This window comes from Mastacembelus armatus, chromosome 3 (assembly GCF_900324485.2).
Source record: "Mastacembelus armatus chromosome 3, fMasArm1.2, whole genome shotgun sequence".
Taxonomy (NCBI): Eukaryota; Metazoa; Chordata; class Actinopteri; order Synbranchiformes; family Mastacembelidae; genus Mastacembelus; species Mastacembelus armatus.
In genome coordinates this window covers 4,128,227-4,133,689 of record NC_046635.1, presented here as the reverse complement: position 1 = coordinate 4,133,689, position 5,463 = coordinate 4,128,227, and positions in this window count along the sequence as shown.

Here is a 5,463-nt window from a genome sequence, read left to right as displayed (position 1 = left end):
ACTACATGGCTCTAAATCACTGTCACACAAATGAGCTTTAACAGTCTGACTGTGGCCTTGACAGCAGCAGCATGTCACTAAATGGAGACATCGGCTACACACCAAGAAAATGGCGACCAAAAAGACCTAATTGAACTGCCAATTTGTCATGTTTATCTTTACTCTTTTCCAGCAGCCACCAAACCACCAATGTGGAACCCGCCACATCCCCTTCCTGGAAACCAGTGCAGATGTAAGCAGTGTTTCTTTCCGTGACAGATCTGCCGCTCATTAGTGAATTATTCATTCTTTTCATTAAAGTCTTCCAGAAAGCATCACAAGAATCCACACTTTCTGTTTTTGTTCTTTATGATATTCTGTTGCTCTTTCTTTCTTTCTCATCTTCTTTCTCCTCTACTCTCCACTAAACCCACATGGCCTATGGCTTTTCTGTTCTCTCTCTCTCTCTCTCTCACTGTCTTTCTTTCTTTCTCTCTCTCTCTCTGTCTGTCTCTCCCTCTCTCTTTCTTTCTCTCTCTCTCTGTCTCTCTCTCGCTCTCTCTCTCTCTCTCTCTGTTCTGTCTTTCTTTTTCTGTTGGGAAGACTTTATTATGCTTTGCTCTAACAGCAAAGTACACAGATAAAAGATAATTGCCTGGCTTGACTCCTCCATTGATATGAAAATAGGATTTAAATTATTCACAGTGGTGAAAAGGTTAGTTGAAGGTTATTACTGGCAGATAGAAGTAGAAAGGTAGAGGGTAAGATGAAAAAAAAAAAAAAAAAACCTTGTGTGTTGCAAGTTGTGGCCGGAAGGTGAGGTGAGGTACTTTTCTTGAAGGCAAATTTGCAGCGCAGGCAGCAGAGACATCTTACGAACAAACCACAGAAGCCTCTCAGGGGGATTTGAACATGGTGGTGGAAGTCAGTTATTAAGCAGCAAATTAAGGGTGGCTCCTCCACAGAAAAACATTGTCAGTTGTAAATAAGGTTGTATCCGATCCCTGCCTGATTTTTTCCTTTTTTTTTTCTTCCTTCATTTCCTATCTTGCTCTACATAGCATTTCCTCCTTCTTGTGAAGCCATTGGTGCATGTTAAAGTAATGAACAGTGCCTTTCTCGAGAGGACGGAAAAGGTCGAAGTGTTGGGCATGAAACAGGATCAACTCTGTTGGGACAGTCACTTCTTTTGCAGTATGGACATGATGGACTCAGGAGGGGGCGAGGGAGAATTACCTGCTCTGTTGTTGCCGGCCTCCCTGAGGACATGTTCACTGATCACAGCAGGGGATTGTGGGATAAATAGGTGATGGGGGAGGTTATAAGGAGTCCCTTTTCTGCTCCTGTTGTTACCTCAACACCAGACAGGATTCAGACATTTCTTAGGCTGAGAGGATGCTGTAGGTGGTCGGCCATTATCTTGAGTAGTCCAACACACGTTAGATTGTCTGCATATTTTGTTTTTAGGTTGATGCATATGGAGTAACATCATTGATTCTGAGTTCTGTTTGTGCCCATGTGATGAATTAATGGCCTGTTTACTCTCTTTTAGCTCTGTTTTGGTCTCCTTCAGCTCCTATGATGTTAAACACTCCATAATGATCATTAACCTGTCACTAACTTTGTCTGTCTTGGTTGTTGCTAGGCAGGTGGTATACAGTAGGCCTTTATAGCTTTTTAGCTGAAAACAGCTTTGGAAACAAGATAACAGTTCAGGCCATAAAACTGAAACAATGTGCTTAAAGATACTGAAATGAATTGGGCGATAATTATCTGTGGGTTCGTCACTACGAATGGCAGTTTTCACAATTCTCATAGGTTTTTATTCCATTGCTAATATAAAAATATTAATTAGTGCAGCTTGTACATGTTGGCTGGTGTTATGAAAGATTCACTCATAAAGCTATCATGTAAGACAAACATCAAGAACTTTGTTTGAATTTATTTATTAGACAAAACATGTTGCTTTAAAGCAACACTGTCATTTTTGCTCACGGTTTCCCCCATCTGGTTGAGAAGCGCAACTGTCTGTTACCACTGTTGTAAATAATGTTGTACTCTCTTTCTTTCTTTTTACTTCCTCTGACAACACTCTTTGGTTTCTTCACTGGCTCTGCCATGGCATTGGTTTTGAGAATTCCATGTTAGATTGTTTCGTTTTATAGTTACCGGTTGGCTAACTCCACCCAGGCTACGAGTAAAACGTGACATATGCCCTAAAACAGGTCGCACTCTTCCGCTGGCAGCGGATAGGCAGGGCTGAATGATCCTACCCGAACATGAACGTTACATAGTGCTGTTGCAGCCGATGCGAGCCTGCACAGGCTGCAGTGGCGATAGAGTTGTTCTAACACTGAAATAATTTTAGACATTATTTCGAGGTTGAAAAACTATGCGGTGTTGCTTTAAAACATTTGTGAATTAGTTATACTTAAATTAATGTAAAATTTTATGGAGTGCACAGCTCAGAGTTCACTTCAATTCAGATTTTTATTGTCCCCCAAGATGAAAATCTTTTCATGCTTGGATATTTTAGTGTTTAATTACTTTTTAAGTGAACTTATGCAGAAGTGCATTTGAATTATAACTGATAATTGTTTGAATTTGCAAACAATATTTAAACTCATTTTGCTGGAAGGATAGATCAGTACATCCTTAAAGGTGCTGGAGATATCTTATAGATATATATTTTTGTACCACCAGGGATCCTACATAACAGTAGCCATTTGCCAACATCATGTGGCTCTATGCCTCTTATCATCATAGATTACGTACACATTTTTTTCCATTTCACCCACAAACTCAGATCACAAATATGGTTACTTCACTGCAAAGCAAATTTTATTTTATTCAGGATTCAAAAGTGAGGGCCTATCCGGCAGCTGCTCCTGCCTGGGGAGCCTATTGATTACCTGAAGCTAATCACTTGACAGCAGCATATCCTCAGAGAGCAGCCAAGCACCATTTTCCCTTTTATTCTTTAATTAGCGATATAACCCGTGGGCACTAATCTATGCGTCCCCTCTCTGATATTCCTTAGATGTGCACCACTTTGATTTCTCTGACTATGAAGGAGTGTTGGGATTGGTGTGCACTACAGGAATGCTAATATGTTCCTGGAAAGGGAGATGCTGTCAGCCTGTTGGCAGACAAGAGGAGATCAAGCAAGACTTTCTTCTTTCCATATTCACACCTGTACACATCATCCCTTTCAAATGAATTCGGATTTATTGGTGTCCCTGAAAAATGTTGAAGGTAATACCCAAATTTGGCAGGTGAGGAGAGGGAGTCATACCGATGCAGATCCAGATTTTTACCTTGAAAGTCTTCCTGAAATATCTTAAATGGATGAGGGGGGAAAAGGTGGGAAATGCCCCACAAGCTGCTAGAACTTGACCAATGTGGTGCATTTATTTCATGCTACATTATATCTTGTGGTTTGCTAGAATGTATGCTAGCAAAATAAAATGACTGACTGGCTGATCTTTTTTTGTTTTTTTTTACTGCTTAATACCAATGCAGCACACACCTGAGTATTATCCGTTTTCTGTCAATGCTCACTGTTGGTAGCCCATGATCAAAGGCTTTGTACTTAGCTTAAGGATGCTTTCACAGTTGTTGTTCAGTGATGGAACGGTGTTTCTTCACTTGCCTCACACAGATTTTACCAGTTGAAATTTTTAACCAGCAGTCCCAAGCCACTATCTTGCTCCCTCATTGAGAAACCTTTGTAATCAACTGTAGCAGAGCTCCTGAATGAGTCCATCGGTAATGTACTACTAAAGTGAAGCTTAGGCTTCCTGGGCATCCCTTTGATGAGACCAAATATGTGCATCAGTTATAAGCCAGTGCCACTACCTAGCATACTTCAAACAAGCTTAGTGCTAAGCCAGTTACCATGACTTTCCATGGTGTTGATCTGCCTGTGACATGGAGCAGACTGGGCTTAATTGTGTATAGCTACACGAGCTAATGCTAATTTAGTAGCCTCTAGGAAAGCTGAGCCCTGAGGTAAACAAAGCAGCAGCGCTAATATGTTGTTAGTGCTGTCTCCATGCACCCACAGAACTGCTAATCTACTTATAGTGAGCAGCACATATCTGCATAGCCCGAAGGTGTGTCACTATTTTTTTTCTCTTAAAATTATTGCATATCTGTCATTGTTACTGGACAGCTACAGTATCTGGTTAAATATTAATTACCCAGTGATGATTGATTTAGTTCAGTGACTAAAAGCGAAAAATGACTCAACAGTACATGCCTTGCTCAACAGGAATGGATTTAGTCTTTGTGAAACTGAGGTTATTTACCACCTCTAAATCAGGTACCGTTTTTATGATTGAATTGCACGTTTGCTAGGCATTTAAACAAGGAAGTACATTTAGGGACAGTGAATTGAATCATTGAGAAAACCCTTAGTAATGTGATATCTGTTCTACATATGGATGCTTTTCTTTCAAATGTACAGTGTACATTTATTATTAGAAAGAAAGTAATTGAGATCTATCAGTCTGGAAAATGTTATAAAGCCATTTCTAAAGCTTTGGGACTGCAGCAAACCACAGTGAGAGCCATTATTTACAAATAACGAAAACATGGAACAGTGAAGAACGTTCCCAGGAGTGGCCGGCTGACCAAAATTACCCCAAGAGAGCAGCAAGTAACACCGCATTTCAGAAAAAGAAAATCATACCAAAAGTAAAATATAGTGATGGTAGTGTGATGGTCTGGGGCTGTTTTGCTGCTTCAGGACCTGGAAAACTTGCTGTGATAAATGGAACCATGAATTGATGTCTACCAAAAAATCCTGTAGGAGAATGTCCGGCCATCTGTTTGTGACCTCAAGCTGAAGCGAACTTGGGTTGTGCAGCAGGACAGTGATCCAAAACACACCAACAAATCCACCTCTGAATGGCTGAAGAAAAACAAAATGAAGACTTTGGAGTGGCCTGGTCAAAGTCCTGACCTGAATCCGATTGAGATGATGTGGCATGACCTTAAAAAGGCGGTTCATGCTCGAAAACCCTCCAATGTGGCTGAATTACAACAATTCTGCAAAGATGAGTGGCCAAAATTCCTCCACAGCGCTGTAACAGACTCATTGCGAGTTTTCGCAAACGCTTGATTGCAGTTGTTGCTCCTAAGGGTGGCCCAACCAATTATTAGGTTTAGGGGGCAAACACTTTTTCACACAGGACCATGTAGTTTTGGATTTTGTTTTCCCTTCATAATAAAAACCTTCATTTAAAAACTGCATGATGTGTTTACTTGTGTTATCTTTGACTCATCTTTAAATTTGTTTGATGGTCTGAAACAAAGTGTGACAAACATGCAAAAAAATAAGAAATCAGGAAGGGGGCCAACACTTTTTCATACCACTGTAAACAACCAGGTTCAGTGAGAAAGGAAGGTCAAAATGACATTACCTGATTGCACTCGCTATAGCAGCCTAATATTCAGTTAGATTGATGTTATAAATTAATA